We start from the raw sequence: 23569 nt of genomic DNA, 5'->3' as shown, positions 1-23569 counted from the left end.
ACTCTTGTTTAATTGTAAAAGGACGACAGGCACTTGATTTTAAAAAATTAATATGTGAAAAGTAAGTCTCTCTTCCCTCGGGTCCCCTGTTCTCTTCCTTAGAACTACATTCTTGCATTCACTCTGCAACTGTTTATTGTGTTTGCCATTGAAAATACAGCCTGGGACAGACATGGTTCTTGTTCCTGTGGAGCAGAGGGCCTAATGGGAGATAAGGATGTGCCATTTCTAGCAGGGTTTTCTTTTTGTTCATTGTTTGTTTTTAGGAATACCTTCTATATGTTACTTGTGATATATATTCTTTCTCTCATTTTAAAAAATATGTATGGTGATTTACTATGTTTTACATTTTGTTTTATTCCTGTAGCAGTTTATACAGGACACTTTTTTTTTTTTTTAACTTACTAAACAGTATTCTTTCTCCTTTCCAAACAGCACGCTGATCTTATTCGGGGGAATCACCTCTTTCTCACTGTGCACAGTCCTCGTGGGAATGTCAATTAAGTCCTTTGTCCTCTGGTAGCCAAGGATGAGGTATGCAACCCACGTTCTCTTTCTCTCTTTAGAGTGAATCTCAACAGGAGTGACTCAAGGATTAAAACAACATCAGAAGGGCACTGCCAACATCCAGAGAAGATGGTGGAGTGGTACCTGAGGTGCTGAGTGCTCTGGGGTTGCCAGTGTCTTTTCTGCTGTCCGGCCTCCTGGCTATTCTGTGGACCAACTCCTGTGGCTCCACTTCATTTCATTTTTGCTCCAGTACTCCAGAATTGATTTTTGCTGCTTGAACCAAAGATATTTAATCAAAGGCATACAGTCCATCAGCATGTATAGACCTACCTCATTCTTTGTTAATTCCTGAATAGTGTTTCTCTAAAGTCATGTATCACCATTTATTTAACCATCTCCTAAGAGCAGACATTGTTTTAGTGTTCCCATCAAAAAATACTTCAGAATATACATCTATACACAATATATATTCTTGTATATCTGTGTTTAGACAGATGTGTGCATATGCTTTGGCAGATAAATTTCTGTAAGTGAAACTGCTGAATCAAAAGATATGTACATTTTCAACATCATCAAACAGTGTCAAAGGCCCTCACATGAGAATAATTGTTCTCTTATAAGTATTGATTGAAAATGTAAATAATGGGAAAAAATTAGTGATACTTTATTTGTAACAACTCTTCATGGTTGCTAAGTGAAAAGATAATTCTTACTGAATTTAGAAAAAGTTATTCTTACTGACTTTATAAAACTGGGAAAATAGATATAAACACAATGAAAAGCCAGCCATCATATCACTTCTAATTCTATCCCTCACAGTGGTAGAATTGCATTTATCATCTTTTTTTTTTTTTAACCCAGCATTTAGGTGTGTTTTTGAAGAGGATTATTATCAACAAGCGATTCTATCATAGCTGGAAATAGAGGTCACAAAATATATTTCTTAAATTCCAAATGTATCGGATTTTCTACTTAACTTTTTGGTTTTTGATTTCTAATTTAATTGCTAGTGATCAGAGAACATACTTTGTGTGGTTTCAACCCTTTGAAATTTGCTGGGGCTTGCCTTGAGGACCACTACCTGATTGATTGTGGTTACATTTATGTATGTCTTTGAAGAATGTCTTCTCTACTTTTGGGCAATAATCTTTGTACTTGCTTTAAACTGGGTTTGCTAATTATGCTGTTCAAAACTTATCCATGCTTACTGATTTTGTTTACTTGATCTGTTGGTAACAGAGAAAGGTACGTTAAAATTTCCTACTATGATTATGGGTTTGTCTCGTTCTTATAATTCTATCAATTTTTCCTTCATATATTTTGAGGCTCAGTTGTTAGGTATGTATGGGAGCAAAATTGTTCTTCTACCCTTCTAGGTTTTATCAGCTGATCTAATAATCAAATTTACATAAGACAGATTAATAGGAGAAAAACAAATTTAATTTTATAGGTACAGAAACCCCATAGTAATAGGATCTAAGACCAAAGCAGGCTGTCTGTGTACCTTTTTAAACAAAGAATCAAATACCTGTGAGGATTGAAAAAATAAGGGAGTTTTTCATCGGGGTAGCAAAATAATGAAGAAATAACAGTCTATTTGTACAGCTCTCTCAGCCTTGAGTTCCCCATGTTGGACAATGAGGATGCCCTCCATCCTCCCAGCACAGGGAAGATACCTTTCTGTGGGAACTTTGTTTCCTGCTTTCAGGGGAACAAAGGAGGGTCAGGGGGTTCTTCTTATATCAGCTGTTTCAGAAATAACTTTAATCCAAAATAATCAATATGTGAACATTTGTGTATTTTGGGATAGCTTGCTCTGAGCCCCATCAGTTGCATACGTATTTGGAATTCTTGTATTTTCCTGGTGAGTTAAATATTCATTATTTAAATTGTCCCTTTTCAGCTCTAGCAGTGTTTTTGACTTAAAATCTATTCTGTGTTATTTTACAGCTTTTTTTGTTGTTGTTGTTATTTTGTATGGCTTAACATTTTCTTTCCCTTAAAATCGTTTGCTTTCAACCCATTATAGTTATCCTTTGTAAACAGCTTGAAATCAGTTTTATTTTTTAATCCAGTTGAGTAGTCCTTGTCATTTAAATGAGCATTTTGTACATTTATATTTAATGTAATTATTGATGTATTACAGAGTATTTTCTATCTGTCCTGCCTGTTCTTTCATCCTTTACCTTTATTATTATTATTTTTTTGGTATATTTTTGATGAATTAAACTAAAGAGTAATTTTTTTTTTTAGATTTTTGTTGTTGTTGTTGTTGTTATTTTGTGGGGGAGGGAGGTAGTTAGGTTTATTTATTTTTAGGGTAGATACTGGGGATTGAACCCAGGATCTCATGCGTGCTAAGCATGCACTCTTATCACTTAAGCTATACCCTCTCCGTAAAGAGTTCTTAATTGTCTCATTTTTCTCTAGGAGTTTGAAAGTTTTACTCATATTCTTTCATTACTTTTATAGTTATTACGTCCTTGACTTAATCAAAGTCAAATATTAGGATCTTTTAAACTCTTTATGTATAATCTGAAGACTTTAATATTAGCTACTTGAATGCTGTGTATCCCCTCCTAATTAATATGACATCATGCACTTTAATTTTATATATTGCAAAAGCAAGTAAAACATTAGCATTATTGTTTTGTACATTTAATATCCATTTTGACATATCCACGTATTTACTGGTTTTGTTTCTTTTTACTCTTTGCTGCATCTTTGTTGTTTCATCTGGATGATATTTTTTCTATTTAAAGAATCCTCTTTGATAGATTCTTTAGTGAGAATCTGCTGGTGACAAATTCTTTTAGTCTTTTAGAATAAAAATGCCTTTATTTTGCCTACATTGGGAATTAACTTTTTTAATTTGCCAGTTTGACAGGGGATAATGGTATTATACTGCTTTAATTTGCATATATTTTATATATTTACTACTATTCTCTTTCTTTTCTTAGGTACTTAATTTCTTACAAGGTTAAGAACTTTTTCTTTTCCTGGAAATGAGGAGAGTTTACATAATTCACATAACTGAGGTTAAAATACGAGGTGTGCTTTTGGAAACTTATCTGCTTCTTGTTCATACACAAAGAAACAGAAACCCATCTAAGAGCTGCCTATGGTTAATAAATGAACTCTCTATATGAACAAGCACATTAGTAATGCCACCAACTGTTCTTGCTAGTCACTCTGATTTCATGTTACAAACTCCTGAACCAACAACATCTTTTCTTCAACTCTGTGACACTTTGGATATTTCTCTTTTCCCAGCAGTATTTCAGAAGGGGAGCTCTGTTGTTTTTTTGTTTGTTTGTTTTTTTGAAATAGTTTTGAAGGGTAGAGATAATCCTAGGTCAATAGAAGCTCACTCATTCAACTAGATATTTTATTTTCAGCACTTACATCAAAAGTTGTATTCATTCCTTATCCCTTCTGCCTTCATTTAAGTTATCTATTTTTGGTTAACTGAGCAACCCATAACTTAGTGGCTTAAAACAAGTATGAGTAATTATCTTTTACAGTATTTGCATCAGGAATTCTTGTAGAGCTCATCTGAGCAATTCTTCTGTTCCATATGGGGTAGGCTGGGCCAAAAGGTACAAGAAGATGTTACTTCCGTGTCTGGCATTGCCTCTCTATGCTTCTCCATGTGTCCTTTCTCTCTCCATGTGGTGTCTCATCACTTAGTATTCTGGCCTAAGCTTCTTTAGAGCTTGGCATCTGGCTTCCGACATTCAAAGAAGAGGCCCTTAAAGGTCTCTTCAAGACCTTGAGCAAAGCTGGCCAAGTGTCACTTCCACCATATTTCACTGGTCAGAGCAGATCACAGGGCAGGCCAAGATTCTGGGGAGGGAAATAAAATCCGTCTCTTGGTGGTTGGAGTGACATGCCTGTATGCGGGGAGAAGGAATTGATGGAAGCCGTCTTTGGATACTATTCACCACTCTCCCTTGGCAAGTACTTCATATTTCTTTTCTGAAGACCAGAACACATTGCTTCTTTCAAACTCGTATTTATTTTAAAGCATAAATTAGAACATGAGTCGCGCATATGCTTACCCACTTGGTCCTTTCCTTATGGACTAAAGATAGAACAGACTTGTTCTAAACAGGCTGCAGTTAATGCAAAGTATGTAGGCCACCCCTATAGAAGCTTGGCTTTCTAATCAAGAATTCATGTAATGTTTTAGTTTTTCATTTGCTTCCGCCTTCCTGGTATTAGCCAATAAAAGAATTATAGTTTTAATAACTAGTTGACACAGCTGATTTTATCGATTTTAATAAATAATCAAACATGGCTAAAAGCTAAAACATCAAACAAATGATCTAAATCCCTAAAACCTTGCCTGTGCTAATCACGAAACCCAGTTAAATGACTAAGATAAGAACAGATTAGTGTCATTAGGCAAAAAGAAGAACACGTGCCAATTACAGAATATAAGTCTTATCACTGAATAAAAACCTGAAATGAGCTGCTGTGTGCTCTTACCCATTTGTGGAATGCTGCAGCCTCTTGTTTTAAGTAGCCATCCAAAAGAAATCAATAACCACCGCAAACAGAGGAGCAAGAGAACATCAACTGAACGCCTGTCATTCCTTTGTTGTGTTTTCTCCTTGGTTATTTTTACGAGCCCTATGAAGTTTGCCCAAGATGGAAACTGAGACTCACAGAGATCAAGTATTCAGTCCAAGGACCCACAGCTACCTGGAGACGGAAGTGGGATTAAAAACCCAGGATCTGGTGCTGTACAAAGTCCCTATGATTTCCTGCTCCCATGCTGAATCTCAAACAGAATTGAAATCATACCTTATCATGAGAAGTACCACTTGTGGTCAGTCCTGAGTCCATTCTGCTCTACTGATGCTCCCACCCTGGTACTTAGGAGAGGAGGGTTGCTGTCCTCATGGCTGTCATTCTCACGTCTTATGGTTTCTGTTCAGCCTCCCAACTTTGAATAACCGGTTTGTAATTTCATCATATATAATCTGTCTGGAATAAATTTGTTCCTGAGAGGTGTAAATACAGAGCACTGGTTTCACACGTTGGAGTGTTACTCAGAGGATCTTAACCTTTTTGTGTGTGTTTCAGATGCCTTGGCAGTTTGCTGAGGACAACTCACATTAATGTTTCTACATGCAATGCAAAAGAAACCAGTTGTATTGAAACACGGTGTAACTCAGTACCCTAACTTCATCCGGCTCAAGCAAAAAAGAAAAAATACGTCAGGAGTGGGGGTGAATTTAGTGGTTTAAAAAATTACATCAGAGATTAGCAAACGGTGGGCTGTGGGCCAAATCTGGCCCATTACCTGTTTTTGTAGTTTGTTGAAAGACCATTATTGTATTTGTTTATGGTCTATGACTGCTTTCTAAGAAGATATAAACCAAAACCAAAAACGCCTCCATTCTCTTGTGGAAAGAGGAGCCCTCTTCTCCCTCACTCTTCCTCTAACTCCATTCCAGGTATCCTTTGAATATTTAAGGAATTGGCCAAATTTTTGAAGTTAGTGTCTAATAAATGGCCTTCTTAAATGTAGGTCTTTTCTTCTCCCCAGCCCAACGTATAGGTAGGGAGAGTGTTTTTTGCTGTTAGTCATTCATCTTTAATCTTAACAAAAGCCAATTTTGGCCCATGACTGCTATCATTTAATTGGAAATTCACGGGAGGGAAGAGATCTCAGAACTGTATGCTAGGCTGAAATGAACATAGATTTAATTTTTAAAATTGATAAAAAGTTCATTTTATAGAAATGAAGTCAATTGGTTAAGAAGTGTCTGAAAATAAAAACTGTGGATATTTCAGTTCCATTTCTCTAATAGCAAAGAAAACATAGATTGGGGAAATCTGATAATGCCCATTTAAACATGACCTGGGAGAGCCTCCAAGAAAGCAAACTATAAAACAAATAAATCACTTACTATTATGAAGTGTGGAAAAGGCAGTGATCTCAGACCTAAACAAGGAGATAATCACTATTCATATTGTGTTTTGAAACACATTTATTAAAGAGACCTGTGGAAACGTATTCTGTAAGCAGCAAATGAAATTAATTCCCGCAGGCAACTGCATCCTGGCAACCAGAAATGGCAGTGCTCTGGGTTAAAAGGCAAAATGACCTTTGGCCTAGAAGAGACAGGGATAATTATGTGAAATGTCTCCACCCTTCTGTCTTAGATCCCTTTCAGAAAGCAAGAGGGCCTGCTGGTTCTGCCCCAAGATCGTGAGCTGGAGTAAAGAGATGCCATTCAATCTTGAAATCATTTTCTAGAAGCAGTATCTGTTGGCCTTTGGGGATGCTAAAACCTCCTCTGCCTACTGTGGTAAGCAAAATAATGGCTCCTCAAAGATGTCCAGGTCCTAATCCCTGGAACCTGCAGACATGATACCTTACATAGCAAAGGGGACTTTGCAGATGTAATTAAGAATCTTGAGATGGTTTCCTGGATTACCCAGGTGGGTCCAGTGTGATTACAAGCCTCCTTATAAGTGAAAGAGAGGCAGGATAGTCAAAGAGAGGCTTAGAGGTGCTACACCACTGGCTTTGAAAACGGAGGGAGAGACCACAAGCCAAGGAACACAGGCAGCTTCTGGCAGCTGGAAAAAGCAAGAAAACAGATTCTTGCCTAGACTGTCCAGAAGGAATAAGGAATACAGCCTGACTGACCCATTTTAGGTGTCTGACTTCCAGAACCAGAAGGTAATAAATGTGTGTTCTTTTAAGCCACTAAGTTTGTGGTGACTTGTGAAAGTGGCAATTAGAAATGTGACAATGAATATATGTATGTTCATGTATAACTGAAAAATTGTGCTCTACACTGGAATTTGACACAGCATTGTGAAATGATTATAAATCAATAAAAAATAAATAAATAAATAAATAACAATAAAAACGAGTATACCTACTTGGTCCTTTCCACTCTGCCCGCACGAGGAGACTGGCTATCCCTCAGTCAATTCAGAGGACATGTTTCAGGCCACATTTTAGAAGATGCAACTTTGAGTGTGATATAGAGAAAGGTGGAGTTTCGTGTGGCAAAGTCACCTTTAGTTTTCAGTGAGAAGTTGTGATCTCTTTGGTTTCTTAGAAGTTCTGGTTTCTTACATGGGTGGGATGGCATCAGGGTCCTGGGGCCCATTCAACCTTGGAAGGAAGCACTGTTGTTTCTTTCCATCCAGGCCAAGGAAAGAAACAGTCCACTGGCCAAATTTGCAGACTCTGGGGCAAGACCATCCGGTTTTGGAACATAGTCACGGTGAGATGTTAAGCTTTGTCTCTCCATTTTTGAGTAAAGGATAACAGTATCTAAATAATGAGTTATTTATGTAAAACACTTGAAGAGTACCTGAAACATAATAAATATGATGATGATGGTGATGGTTTGTGTAGATTTTGATGCTGGCTCTATTATTAGGTTTGTAATCTTGTGCAATGTTTTTAAACCTGAGTGAATCCCAATACTTTTTCATCTATAAACTAGAGCTAATAATAGTAACCACCTCCAATGTTATGAGAGCTAAGACAATACACATAAAGCATGTGGCAGGTAGACAAGGCTCAGTAAACTTAAGCCATACTGCAGGCAGTGGGGCTCCATGCAAAGGAGGCCAGGAGTCAATGGTTAAGCCTCCCTGGAATGTAATGCTTCTCCATCTTCTTCAGCTCTTCCTTTCTTTGTCTGCAGGACAGTTAAGATGGAAAGAACTAAGAAGGCACAATTGCATTTTTATTCCACAACCAGGCAACTCAAAACTGGGGTCCTCAGCAGTGAGCCGGGGCAGGTGAGAAGACACTATGTACATGTGGCACATCTTCTGGGAAAGTCAACTTTACTCAAAGGTAAATAATTTAACATATTTTTCTTTGAAAATAAACATGGATGTATTGTGAAGGAGAATGCAAATTTTCCATGAATTTTTAAGAAGAGGAGTGGATTATTCAGCCACTTTCTTATTGAAGCTTTAGAAACTCAACTCAAACTAGCTTTAGCCGAAAAGACATTACAGCTCCTGGAATCTGAAACTTTAGAGGGCTGTATTTTGGAGCTGGATCCAGCGGGCCTACCACTGTCATCAGGGGTCCTTATTTTCCATCTTCCATGTTTGTTTTCCTCTGTGTTGTCTTTGGTTGTTTGCAGGCAAAATCAACCCTTGTCCACCATGAGGAGACTTTAGAAAAATTGCTTGCATCTGGGGACCATGCTCCCTGATTCCTCAGGACATACATTTATTCTCTTCTTTGATATATTTGCCTGAACTGTGAGCAAAACCAGTCTTTCTCTGAGCCCACACCTTTTAGCCAAATCCAGGTGTATTGGCTACACTTTGTCAGGCAGTGGTGGGACTGAACACACACAAGAGGCTCCCACCTGTGACTGCCTTCTGCATAGTCTGAAAGTGTGCCACTTACGGAGAATATGTTTAGGGACAGAACCAATTGCCTTGACTTTCCTCCAGGCTCCAGTGTAACTTCCGGCCTTAATCTTCAAGGGTCTACAGTGGAATTTGAGAAAAATGTTTTTCATAGAAGTCAGGTGTGTGATTTGGTGTGCACTGTCCATCTTTCTGTATCTCTCAAGGACTCGTAGCTGTAGTTAAGATCCAGAGCCCTGCGTCCTAAACATCGTACCAGAATTACTAAGAATTACTGGGTTTCTAAATTCCTCCCTTAAGTAAATAACATGGACTTGGGTTACCAACTCTAAGTAATTTAAAACAAAAAGAGCAAATCAAAATATAAAACCATCTTGGGCCTTCTCCAAGCGTTTCCCCAAGTTTTTAGGAGACTGCTAAGTCCTTGAACTGCTCTGTGAAAAAATGGTGAATGATCAAGGAAGTACCTCTCTGGGGAACTGATGTTCCCTGTGAGCACATTAAAGGCTCTGAGAAATCTTGCAGTAAAAGACTCTGTTTGGCCTTATTTGACGTCACCCTTCTTACACTGATAGACAGCTTGCCTCACAATTATTAACATTTGGAACACTCCCTGTGAAGAAATGCTGCCTCAAGTCCAGGAACTGGAAGCCAGGAAATTCTTGCTTGGCTTCTCAATTATAAGCAAAGAGTATCCAAAGACTTTAAGGGCTGAGTTCAAAAGTGCACTGTGTACATCACAGCCAGACAAAAGCTGGCGTTTCCGTGGAGTAGAGGATCCTGGGCTGAAAACCAGCTGTGAGTATGTGATTAGGCACTTCCCCGGCTTAATCTTGAAAAAGTGAACACTAAGCATCATACATTTGGATCTAAAAGTTACCTTTATTCTTTTTTATCCTGTTCTTTCTTTCTGTCCGCTCAACTCTGTTTCCCATCAAGATCTAAAAGGTTAGAAAGGCAAGCACAAATTCAAAGGGATGGAATGATTCAACAGAACCCTAGGTGGAAGAGCCCAACTTTCACATTTCAGAGGAAATGGCCAAAGGAGTTGAAATTATCCAAATTCTCCATATTTCCACAGGTCTTCTTGTGCTGCAGATTGCTATAGACTGATGTTTATGTCCCCCACAAATCCCTATGTTTAAACCTAGCTCTCAAGGTGATGGTATTAGGAGGTGGGGCTTTGGGGAATGCTTGGGTCATGAGGGTGGATCTCTCATGAATGGAGTTGGTGCCCTTACAAAGGAGACCCCAGAGAGCCCCCTTGCCCCTTCTGCCATTTAAAGACACAAGAAGGATATCTGTGACCCAGGAACCAGGTTTTTGCCAGTCACTGAATCTTCCAGCACCTTGATCTTGGACTTGACTGATGTTTCACATCCTCCAGGACTGTGAACAATAAATTTTGGTTGCTTATAAGCCACCCGTTCTATGGTTTTGCTGTTGTAGCAGCCCGCATGGACTTAGACCCACCAGTCTGGAGACTGTGACATCTGTGGCAGTGGCAAGTGAGTCAACAGTCAGGCCTGGCTGCAGGCAAACTGGACAAGGAGGTGGTGTTCATCTTAGACTTTTTCCCTCCCTTCTGTGTCATGAGACCCAGAGCCTTCGAGCTGCCCTTCTGCCACTACTCTCAGCTATGCATTCCTCTCCACCTTCTAGCTACGTGTCTGCCTGAGCCAACCTGGGCCTTGCTCCTCCCTGTTAGCTAATGGGAATAATAATAAGAATGATAAATAATAATAATCATAGCAGTAGCAGATACTGTTGAGTGAGCACCTCTGCATTTCATGAGGCTTGATGCAAATCCCAGCATCGCTTCCTACCACCTCCCCCCCCCACAGCTATATATAACATCTGTTGTTATATAAATATCTATTTTTATTTACCCATGAAAGGATTCAGATGTAGGACATTTAAGTAAATTTCTCAGTTCCATGGAAGGAGGGAATGGCAGTACTAAGTTACAAAAGAGTTGTTGATGGTGAGTAAAGCGTTCTACCCTGCCAGTTGTAGTATTTGTATTGTAGCATGAGCATTCTGGAGATGACGATGCCTTAGCTTCAAGAAGACAGCTAAAAGTCAGAATTTTGTTTTTCATGGGAAATGACTGTAGAGATCTTTCTCTTTCCATTGTATCATTGGGTCATAGGAAAAATTTCCTCTGTGTGTGTGTGTGTGTGTACGTGTGTACGCATGTGTGTCTGTGGGAGGGGTGGGAAGGGAAGGGAGGACATGAAGACTCTTTACTTAGTAAGAGGTTAGCAACACACATTGCCTGCTTTTCTAGTTAGTATAATGAGTTCTTGTTTTGAGTTTAAAATGTGTACTTTTTTGGTATTAGATTTTCATTTATTTCTGTTTGATACATTTACTTTTCAAGAAAGAAGCTAGCATATGGTCTATTGTTCAGCCTTGTTAACATTTTGCTGTGTATCTAACAGTCTACCGTTTTTCCCCTTTCAGTTTTTACTGAGATAAAATTGATGTCCATCACTGTGTAAGTGTAAGGCGTACGGCATGATGATTCGATTTACGTATACCATGAAATGATTATCAAGGTAAGTTTAGTGACTATGCGTCATCTCATATTGGTATCAAATAAAAGGAATAGAAAAATTTTTTTCTTGTGATGAGACAGGATTTACTCTTTTAGCATCTTCATGTATGACATACAGCAGTGTTAATTATATTTAGACTATTGTACATTCCATCCCTACTACTTATTTATCTTGTAACTAGAAGTCTTGCTTTTTGACTGCCTTTATCCTGTGAATGAAAAATACTGCAGACCATATCAGTAAACAAAGAATGCTGACGCCATCAAGTCATTAGCGGCTGCCGCCACCTGCCAGTGAAGACAAGCCTGCAGCCCGGCCTCTGCAGCCACTCACAATGGTGCCCTCCGAGGGGACTCAGAATAAGGACAGAATACTGGCCCTAGATAGCTAGGTGCTTGTCAAAGGAATGAATTCAATGAGCCCAAATGTTTGCTTCCTCCCATTCATATAAAAGTGCTAAATTCTTTAACTTGAAATGTCTCATTTTCTTCAGTTAACAAGTAATCTTTAAATGTTCCAACTACCTGGTCTTTGTTGTAAAGCTCCTATATATCCTAGGTCCTCACCTACCTCTTTGGAGCAGTCCCTCAGAGTGATCTGAGAGGCTGTCATCCTGGGCTGAGTCCTTAGTATTGTCCACCAAATAAAACGTAACTCTCAACTTTTAGGTTGCACATTTATTTCAGTCAACAATCCCATCCCCCTCGCCATAGCCCCCACCTCTGGTAACCACATATTGGATCTCTCTTTCTATGAGTTTGTTTGTTTTGAAGTATAACTGACTTACAACACTATGGTAGTTTCTGTTTTACAACATAGTGATTTGGAATTTCTGTACATTTCAAAATGATGACCATGATAAATCCAGTTACGATCTGTCACCATACAAAGATACTACACAGTTATTAACTATATTCCCCACACTGTACATTTTCTACCTGTGAGTCATTTGTTTTGCATTTGGAATTTGTGACTCCTTATCTCCCTCACCTGTCTCTTTCCTTCTTCCACCCTCTTCCCCTCTGTCACCCACCTGTTTATTCTCTGTATCAATAGCTATGTTTCTGTTTTATTATGTTTGTTCATTTGTTTTGTTTTTTACATTATACATGTAAGTGAAGTCATATAGTATTTGTCCTCCTCGGTCTGACTTATTTATTTCACTCCAGGCTCATCCATGTTGTTGCAAATGGCACAATTTATTTCACATCTTTTTTTGTCCATTCATCTATTGATAGGCACTTTGGTTGCTTCCATGTCTTGGCTATTGTAAATAATGCTGCTATGAACATAGAGGTACATGTATTGTTTCTAACTAGTGTTTTTGTTTTCTTCAAATGAATACCCAGGAATGGAATTGCTGGATCATATGGTAGTTCTATTTTTAGTTTTTAAAGGAATCTCCATACTGTTTTACATAGTGGCTACACCAATTTACATTCCCACCAATAGTGCACGAGAGTGCCCTTTTCTCCACATCCTTGTCAACACTGGTTATTTCTTGTCTTTTTGATAATAGCCATTCTGACAGGTATGAGGTGATATCTCATTGTGGTTTTGATTTGCACTGATTAGTGATACTGAGCATCTTTTCATGTGTCTGTTGGCCATTTGTATGTCTTTGGAGAAATGTCTATTCAGATCCACTGCCCATTTTTTAAATCGGGTTTTTTTCTTTGATGTAGAGTTGTATGGGTTCTGTATATTTGGATATTAACCCCTTATCAGACATATCATTTGCAAATATCTTCTCCCATTCAGCAGGGGGCCTTTTGGATTCTCCTATATTAAATTTATCCACTTAAAAAATGAAACATCTGTGGCAAAATAAAGAAGTGGCCAGTACTAAAAGAGCTGTTAAGAAAAACATAGCTTATTTAAATAATGCTAAATGTATGAATACGATACCTGATTTTTTTTTTTTTTTTTTTTTTTTTACTTTTTGAAACCTCCCTTTGATTTTTGATAATTAATTGTCACTAAAGAGCCAAATCACTTTTGGTGCAGCATCTCAGCGGATTTCTCAGATTGTGGTGATATGAACGAGGGAAAAATCATCATTGTTACATATTTTATTATTTTGGAATTGTTTTCAAGCCACTGAAGTAATTGGCCTGCAGCCTCCTCCAATTAATAAGGTTTTTAAATGCATTTCTACAAATCTCCTTTTTGGAAGCAAAAATCTTGACTTAAAAAACTTGCTCGTAGCTGAGGTTTATTGCTAGGTGTGGGAAAAGCCTGGGAGCCATTTCTTTTTTAATAATTAGTTTCAAAGAAACCTGTGAAATCTTCATCAACATTTTTAAAGAAGAAGTCCCTATCAAGGAGAAGAAAGACTTTGAGATGGAAGGTGACAGAGTCTCATGCCACCTGCTGAGAGGTAGTGCTTGCTAGGAGGCAACATATTAACAAGAAGGGCCTTGTGTTTTTGCCAACCTTAAAGATTTTGTTCCTCCAGTAATGTGTGGTCCCTGAGTTGGGGCTGAAATATATGAAGATTTCTCCCAACCGATTCTCCACAGAAACTCAGAGGATTCAAATGGCAACTTAATGTCCCCACTGGCCCCCAAATGTACATCATTTGATTTCATTAAGGAACTGTGTTGTGAGATAGCCAATACAGGCTAGAAACGAATGGTTATTTTGAATAGTCTTCATTGGGTTTTTTTTTGTTTTGTTTTTTTTTAGTTCTTTTGGTCTTTCAGTTGGGAACATTTATGAGACTAATTTCATTTCTTATTGCAAAATCTATGTAGTAACGTGGCTGTCATCATAAATTCCAAAGGCAATTCTAATTGACCAGAGGAAGTGAGGGCCCTGTGGACTTAAGCATCTCACCATTTCATGTTGTCATCTCAGGGTGTTTCCTGAGAATATCTTTAAAGAATTCATGGATTCTGATTGCTTCGGTGCACAGCTGAAGGGCTTGTAGGACTTTTAAAGTTCAATTTTGTTTTAACTTTCTCATCTTGAACGAAAATGGTAGCTACCATCCTTTTCAAATGGAATAGCTTCTGTCATTTTAAAATATTTTTGTTTTTATTTTTTCTTCTGGAGATGGAGGAAAGATTGCATGGATAGATTTCTTGTGAGGAAAAAGTGGGGTTGATATCTTCATATGATTGCCTTGGATTAAGAAAATGGTTGGAGGAATTGAATCCAAACCTCTCTTAACTAGATTCAAAAACATCATTTGTAACATCAGAATTGCAAAATCTCAACTCATTTCATAATCTCTCTCCTGAAACTGGCTCCTTAAATATATTAATTTTAGTGGAAACAATCAAATAATTTTCAGTGTCTGGGACCAAAAATCTTACAATAGTTTTTTTTCCCTATCTGTTTTTTTATTTCCCATAGTCACAACTTTTCTTTTTCTTTAATCATGGAACTGTTCGTTATCATAGCCACTGTTCAAAATTCACATCTGGGAGGCAGTGTTCATAGTATATAAGAATTTGAATCCCGACTCTGTTGCACCCTCTCCTCACACTTCTCTGGGATTCGGTGACTATCAGTGGCTCCCACTTGTCCACTGTCACAAGCTGAGCTGCATCTGTTTGTTGCAGCAAGGTCGGCTCCCCTTTTCCAGCTGTCACCATGCTCATGTCCATCTCTGTCTCTCCATTCACATCAAAGCCTTCTCCTAGGATGCCCACCCTCTCTCCTTCTGCCTGTCTCAATCTGACCTTCCCATCCAGGCTTGGTTCAAACCTCCTTTTCCTGTCCTCTTCCCAACCATTCACGCCCACACTAGCCTGTCCCTGGTTTCAGGTCTGCCTCAATCACTGTCAGGCATCTTGTTTCCTCCGCTAGATTGGCAGTTCTTACACTCAAAGAACAATGCCCCCATATCTCTTTTGTGTTCTGACAGTGACTGGCACAGTTTAGACATATAGTTGGTGCTTAATATTAAACAAGTATCTGATTAATGGAACTGATGCATGATTTCCCAGCGTTCACTGATACCCCATGGTCAAAACATAATAGTTTGCTGTAGTTTTTAATGATTTATCCTTTTGGTTTTTCAAAGCTACCTCTTTGCCTCAAATTCAAAATGGGGCAGACATATCCTTTCCGATTGGAAGAGGAGCTCGAAAATGGCATTAGACCAGCATCTTAAGAATAATAGTAAAATTAGCAGATATTTATCCACAAGTTATCATCTGCCACTAAATGAAATGGAAAATGGAGAAAATGAGATGTTTGCCCAAAAGCACAGAGCTAGAGAAGGGGAAAGTCTCTGATGCCAGAGGAGCACTCAGCCTTTACACTCTGCTGCCTCCCAGCTGAGTTTTGTTTTTCCCTAATCTCTGTTGTTCTTCACAAGGTCCCCAGGAGATACCCTTGGGGAAGAGGCCAAGAAAGGCATCAGAATGCCCTTCTGCTGGCTGGGACTTTGACTCCAAAGCTCAGTGTAAAACTTTGCCATTTAGGCTGATCCCCATGGAAGGCTGTTTTGTCTTCCAGAGATGAGAGTGAAACCAAATAATCTGTTTCCCTCTACTTCATGCCAATCTTGGATTTTTTTTTTTAATTGCAGTATAGTCAGTTACAATGTGTCAATTTCTGGTATACAGTATAATGTTTCAGTCACACATACACATATATATTCATTTTCATATTCTTTTTCGTTATAGGTTATTACAAGCAATCTTGGATCTTAACATTGATGGCAAAGAAAGACAGAGGAAAATAAGTAAGAGCAGAAAATTCAAGAGCATTTGATAACTTGAGTTTGCTTTGTCAGTTGTGGGAAGAGATGTGAGAAAGATGGTCTGCATTCTGTTGTGGTTATGACCTTGGTCCATTCTTGGTGAGAGAGGCTGGCAGATGCCTTGAGCTTCCCCCAGAGGCCACTGTGGACTCATAACTTCTTGGGTGCTGAGGACATGTGACTTTAAGATGAAATTGACTAAACTTCATAATATTTAAGGTTTGGTGAGCCTAGTAAGATTTTGAGGCACACTTGCTTAAAAGAGTCTGGAGGAGAGGTATCTTGGAATTACAGGGTCTGTGCTAATACTGAGCCTTCGTTTGTCTTTGTATTTGATAAGCTAACAGCCACCTTAAATCAGAAATCCTCTTCTCGGAAAAGAACTTAGAAAACAGGAAACAGTGAGGAGAACAAACTGGCATAATGGAAATGACAAACAGTGAAAGTTTAGTAATTCATCCAAGTGAAAAAGGAGGAAATAATTTTGGAAAATTATTCCATGACACAATGATATGTTCCTTAATTAACTATTTTAGTTTGCCAGAGTTCTCTATGTATTTCATGAAAGGAAATAATGTCGTTGGAAGATGATATTCAGTGTGGCTCTCCAGGCATTGAATAGATTCGCTTTTAACTTCTAAGAATAGGATTTCTGATTTAAGATAGTTGTGAGCTCGTTAAATAGAAACCCATTGGAAGTGCAGCAATTGATTTCTTTCATCCATTTCTTTTTCATTTCTTCCTCCCTTCTGCCTAGACTCTCTCGCTAGTCTCTAACTTGTCTGCATTTCTTTTTGCCTCTGTTTCTTTCCCCCAGAAACCAAGATTTCCTGGTGGTTTAGTAAATCTGTAACAAATAACATTGGGTATTGCCTTGGCAGAGACCAAAGTGGATGGGCTGCAGGAGCTTTGAAAACATATCAGGTCCCTGATCGCCACAGACAAGTAGTCTAGACTAAAGCTTTTTCTCCCTCTGCAACATCCTGTGGGAGGAAAATAGTTGGCTTGTTAAGGTCAGATGATAAGGCAATCTCCTGCTAGGCTGAGAGACAGGGAGAGATGCAAGGCTCTTTCCAGATTCTTGTTGGTGGGTGTGGAGTAAAAAGAGCTGGAGGCTTCTGAGTTCACCACACTAAGATGCCGAACTGGTTGGCACGTCAGTGTAGTTGGAGGAAATACACGTCATGGACTCAATTGTGGGGCTGTGCCAACATGGTGCTTTAGCCTCTCAGTCTTTCCCTTTATTCTTAGCATAGAGAATATTGATTAACTCCAGTTCAGGAAGCATCACCGGAGGATGGGATTCAGCAGCAAGTTGGATTGGGGCATCACTTTAATGCTGATTCCTGGAGGCACAGCGCTTCAGATGGGACAATAAGCCCAGCCCCCAAATTGTGCTGGGAAGTTTCTAAAGCGGGCACTCTGGACCCGTTTTAACAAAGAAGTCTGTGACCCTGCAGGTTACCCTAGCATGCGTGGATGGAGTCATGGAGGTATTTTCATTTGCCATCACTGTCTTTGAGGTTGAATGTTCATCGTGATTTATTTCAGTAGTTAGCTAAAATATTTGCGTCCTGTTTAGGTGAAGTAATGGAGAGGACACCATTGTGGACTTTGAAGGATGGAAATGGGAGAACCGAGCTTTGGGGAAAATGTATCATCAGCCATGTAGAAAGCTAGAATTTGGTATAGACTAATTAATTGTGAATCACTTTTTGTTCTAATACCCTTGAGGACATCAGATGTTAATCTCCTCTCTCTCCTTTGGAGACTACTGAAAAATTTAAGGGAGCGAAAGGTGGACTAAATTAGAGTTTTCCTGAAAGCCACGATTGAAATTTATCATCCAGCTTGGGCTAGGTTATCTCTCAATGTACCAACCCACTAATTTTAGAAACCTTCCTTCTTTGTCATAAAACATTTATTCAGTTTAATGTTATGAATAAATTCTTTAATCAGGGAAATTTTTTTAGATTATTATGAGTGTTTGAGGAGTTGGTTGAGAACAACAAATACTGGTTTATTTCAGAATGACACTACCGAGGTGGGTCTAAACATTATTCTCAGATCAAGTCTATTGTTAGACCCATTCGTCCCCAGATGTTGCCATCTTTGGAGTCATACATCATCAGAGTGAGGTGCTTTTATAATGTATTGCTCTCATATATTCTGTGAAGGACAGCCCTGATGATAAATTTCTTAAATGATGATGCTGTCTAAGGCTAATGACTCTAAGAGCAAATGCAAGGTAAGGCAGTGATTTCTTTTCAGGCCCCAGCAAAGAATACAGAAGGCATCTCAAAACCATTTTCACTTGGAGATAATATTGAAATACATGGTATTTCAAGGCCTTTGCAGCAGACACTTAGGTAATATTGAGGTAAATGTAAATAGCTTTTCATTTTCACTTAAAACCCATTTAATGCTTTCCCTCATGGGAGTTCAGGGTTTTCTTAATTTAAAAAAATTTTTTGGACATCTCTCACCTGAAGTTGTCTCTCTCTCTCTCTCTCTCTCTCTCTCTCGGTGGATATGATGTACTTTTTGAATATGTAGCGTTTACTTTGAGCTCTTTACTTAGAGTGGGAGATATGTTCCCAAGGCTGTTGGTACCACAATTGCAGCCAGACGGATGGACTAACTGGCGAAATTTGTGGCTGGGAGACTTGTTCTGCCAAAAGGTGTGTGGGTGGATGGCTCATTCTTGTGTGTGCCACAGATTTGTGTCACATCCTTGCCCAGAAATTGTCTGGTTATTTATTAGTTGGGAAAGGAAAAACCATACATTTGAGGAAAGAAGAGGCAAAATGAGACATTTAATGGAATGTTTTGGTAGAAGTCATTCCTTGGGTCAGCGTGGCAGTTTGTTTTGTCTGTCTGTTTGTTTGTTTGTTGTTTTTTGGTGCTAAAGACAGCAAAAACGTGACTGAACCATTTCTTACTGCTTGGGGATGAAGCCTCTCCAGGTAGTGTCACACCTATTCTTTAGGTATATCCAAAATAAGATGTATCTAATGTTTTTCCAAGGAAAGAAATGTAGCTCCAAATGTCATCCACACAACAGAGATTCCTTCTTGAATAACAATAGTAACCATCACTAAAATGTAGTGTGCATTGCCAGCCACTGCTCCGAGGGCTTCCATATATTGTCCCACTGAATGAATGAAGTAGTTATTAACAACCTCATTTTAGAAATTAGGAAACTAAGGATCAGGTATTTTCAGTAGGCTCCAAAACAAGTAAATATGTATTTGTCTAAAGCCAAATCCTGTGATGATATTGCTCAGTACTACCAACTTTTTAGATATGTTTCAGAAACTTCAGCTAAGGATAGTGGTGCAAACTCTTCTCATTTTTTGTTTTGTTTTGCAATGCACATTCAATAAAAAACATTTTATTACATGCATTGTTTTAAACATTTTATTAATAAAATATTTAAAGTGTTTAACAAAAATGTTTTCAGTCATGAATGCATTAAAGTTACAAATTTTAGAATGTTTTGATGTTGGTAGTACAGGAGCAATGCAAAGTAGGTTATAAAGCAACAATGAAATCTCTTTCTTTGCACTTTCTACCACCCTTGGCCCCCTTGTATCTCTTCCCCAAGCACCTTACGAAGCACTGTTGAAGAGTTGTTCCCTCTCTCTCTTTCTCTCTCACCTCTCTGTTTCTCCGCTCACCCCCAGCGTTACTGAGGTATAATTGACATATTATATTACACAAGTTTAAGGTGTATAGCATGATGATTTGATACAGGTGTGTATCGTAAAATGATTAACACAATGAGGTTAGTTAGCATCTCCATCACTTCACATAATTATCATTTTTGTATGTGGTGAAAACATTTAAATCTATTCTCTTAGCAACTTTCAAGTATATAAAACAGTATTATTAGCTACATTCATCATGCTCTTCATTAGCTCCCCAGAACTTACTCCTCTTATCACTGAAAGTTTGTTCCCTTTGACCAATATTTCCCCATTTTCCCTACCTCCAGGCCTTGGCAACCACCATTGTACTTTCTGTTTCTATGCGTTCAGCTTTAAAGATTAATTTCACTTAGCATAACGCCCTCAAGGTCCACCCATGTTGTTGCAAATGGTAGGATTTATTTCTTTTATATCTATTTCGTTTTCTTTATCCACTCATCTGTGGACGATGACAAGTTCTTTTCCTGTCTTTGCTATTGTAAGTAGTGTCGCAACGAACATGAGGGTGCAGCTCTCTTTCTGAGACGGTGTTTCATTTCCTCATAACGTACACCTGGAAGTGGGATTGCTGAATCATATCGATTCTATCATCAGTTTTTAAAGGATCTTCTATACTGTTTTCCATCCTAGTTGTACCAATTTACATTCTTACCAGCCATGCCCAAGGGTCCCCTTTTCTTCACATCCTCACTGATGCTTGTCTCTTGTCTTTGTGATAATAGCCATTGTAACAGATGTGTGGTGGTGTCTCATTGTGGTTTTGATTTGTATTTCCTTGATGATTAGTGATGTTGAGCATCTTTTCCTTTCCCTGTTTGAGCCTCAGGCTTCATAGTTTCACTTAGGGAAATCCTGGCCATGAATTACCTCAGTCGTTTCCTTTGCTTTTCATGACAACTTTTATTTTATTTATTTATTTATTTATTTATTTTGGTTTGTTTCTTCATTTGTTGCTAGGTAAGGTGATCAAAGGAGAACACCATATTCAATATGAAATTTGAGATGCTTTCACTTCTACCTTTGATTCTGGGTCCAAGGAATAGTGTGACTTCATCTGAACCTTGACCTGTTTACAGAATCCCTTGGCTAATAATTCATGATGGATTGACTTCAATTGGGCTGTAGCATCAACTAAATGTAGAAATTAGAACTCGTTATTTTGAAATATACCACCAGTTGTAACTTCTAGCCACAGATGCTAGAATAGGTTTTGCTCATTAGTGAAATTATCCAGTGTGGTTAAAAGGTGAATTCAGTAAAACCTGTCCTTACCTTGAAGTGAAATTATGAGGCCATGCTTCTCTCTCACTCAAGTGTGGCATGAAATATTTAGACCTGGAGTTAAATAATAATAGCATTTGTAAAATCTGACTTTTTGAAAATAAGGAGTCAAAATAGTGTTGGAAAATGCTGTACTAAAAATCCCATGTTTTGTGCAGTGTTGAAGATCATTTTTTTTTTGCGGAGAGTGTGATATTAATTGAATTATTGCTCTCTAGTGGTGATTGTTAACAACTGACTCACTGGGACTATATTCAAATATATTAAGAAGCTCCTTTATTTTTGGTCGCTTGATTTTTGACAAAAATGCAAGATCATTCAGTGGGGGAGGACAGTTTCTTCTCATACGGTGCTGGAAAACTGGGTATCCACATGCAAAAGAATGAAGTTGGACTCTTACCTTAACACCATATACAAGAATTAGCTCAAAATAGATCAAAGACCTAAATTTAAGAGCCAGAACTATAAAACTCTTAGACAAAAACAGAGGGAAAAATTTTCACGACATTGGATTTGGCAATGACTTCTTGGATGTGACTCCAGAAGCACTGGCAACAAAAGAAAACATTGGCCTTCATCAAAATGAAAAACTTTTGAACATCAAAGGACATGATCAAGAGAGTGAAAAGACAATCCACAGAATAGGAGAAAATATTTGAAAATCAGATATCTGATAAGGAATTCATATACAGACTAAAGAATTCCTGCAACTCAACAACTACCACCACCACAACATTCATAGTAGGAATGTAAAATGGTCACAGCTGCTGTGGAAAACGGTTCGGCAGATCCTCAAAAAGTTCGGCATAGAAATGCCATATGATCTAGCAATTATACTCCTAGGTATGTACCTAAAGGAACTGAAAGCAGGAACTCAAAATGGTACCTATACACCAGTGTTCATAGCAGCATTAGTCCCAATAGCTAAAAGGTGGAAGCAACCCACGTGTCTCTACAGATGAATGTGTAAACAAAATAGGGCATATACATACAATGCAATATTATTCAGCCACAAAAAGAAATGAAATTCTGATATATGCTATAATGTAGATGAACCTTAAAAATATGATGTTTGGTGAAATAAGCCAGACACAAAAGGACCAATACTGTCTGATTCCATTTATCTGAGGTACTTAGAATAGGCAAATTCATAGACACAAGGGTTACCATGGTCTTGGGGAAGGGGAGGGCACAGTTATTATTTAAAAGGTACAGAGTTTCTGTTTGGGATGATGAAAAAGTTCTGGAAACAGAGGTGATGATTGCTTAACATTGTGCATGTACTTAATGCCACTAAATTGTACACTAAATTGCCACATAACTTTAGATATGTATATTTTATATATACATATATTTTGTATATGTATTCCATATACATATATATGCAGAGAGGGTTAAAATACTTCTGGGTGAAAAAAAAAAGACTAGGTGAGAACTAAAATACAAATCTAAGTATAGAGATGGGTTAAAATTGTAGTGACTATCAGCTTTAACAGATGGTAAACATTTTCAAAGGGAAAAAAAAATCCTTATTTTAGGTGTGTGCATAATTAGTGGGATATCGGTTAGCTTTGCTAAATGGAACTGACTTGACTTTCCAAGAGAGTTTGGTGATAAGCTATTAAAACGCTGTGGACTTTTGGAGTCTGAAATGGAAGAATGGCTCTGTGTCACTAATAATAAATACAACCACAAGCACAGAGCCAGCACATAGTCTGTGCTGAGCAAGTAACTATTGAATGACAAGCCTAACTTTACCAAAAGCCAACAGCAACATAATAACTTAAGGATTATTTATAAGTTGTGTATTGCAAATTTTTTTTTGTGCAATATACATTTTCCCCAGCCATATGTTTTATAAAATGGAAGAAATAATGCAAACTGGCACGCTCAAGGGCACTAGAATTCTATTTTACATTTATTGGAATTTGGGACCATGATTCTTTTAGGGATGAGAGCTGTCTGGAATTAGGATGAGACTGTTATTGTGATCGGCCAATTAACATTTCTAGGCTGCCCCTTGGAACGACCACCTATATTTGTATTGAATTTCTGTCAGGGCACATCAAGCAAACAGGAGGAGAAGGGTACAGAAGAAAAAAAATCATTCAAATTAATTTGAATGAGAGTGGAAAAGAAAAAAAATATAGCCACTTGCTTATATTATTTTAAAGGTAACATTTTATCGATTGAGTTTATAGCAACAAAAATTTAAAAAATCATAGTAAAGAAGTACTGAATAGTGACTTAAAAAATATATATATACATTTTAAATTCCTTCAGCCTAGAGAATGTCGCTTTCTGTCTCTTTTACTTATTACTTTTAAAATTAGAAAAGCCAGGAAGAAAGCACTGTAGCATTCTGGACTGAGTCTAAAGTATTTGGTCATATTTTGACAGCAGGGTTGTAGATCTTA

The 23569-nt window shown here is 38.0% G+C and overlaps 1 long non-coding RNA gene across 1 annotated transcript in view; it reads left to right on the top strand.

Moving 5' to 3' along the window:
* The window catches only part of LOC105081429 (uncharacterized), a 667267-nt gene that overhangs the window by 18380 nt on the left and 625318 nt on the right, over window positions 1–23569 (top strand). The window contains exons 3-8 of the long non-coding RNA XR_012499887.1: window positions 436–534; window positions 6688–6833; window positions 7690–7766; window positions 8196–8350; window positions 11350–11444; window positions 16085–16143. This is a non-coding gene — a long non-coding RNA (uncharacterized LOC105081429). The remainder of the gene's footprint in view (window positions 1–435; window positions 535–6687; window positions 6834–7689; window positions 7767–8195; window positions 8351–11349; window positions 11445–16084; window positions 16144–23569) is intronic.

Source organism: Camelus bactrianus, chromosome 17, assembly GCF_048773025.1.
Source record: "Camelus bactrianus isolate YW-2024 breed Bactrian camel chromosome 17, ASM4877302v1, whole genome shotgun sequence".
Lineage (NCBI taxonomy): Eukaryota > Metazoa > Chordata > Mammalia > Artiodactyla > Camelidae > Camelus > Camelus bactrianus.
The sequence above is the reverse complement of the archived record's forward strand: the minus strand, read 5'-3'. Positions and strand labels throughout refer to the sequence as shown.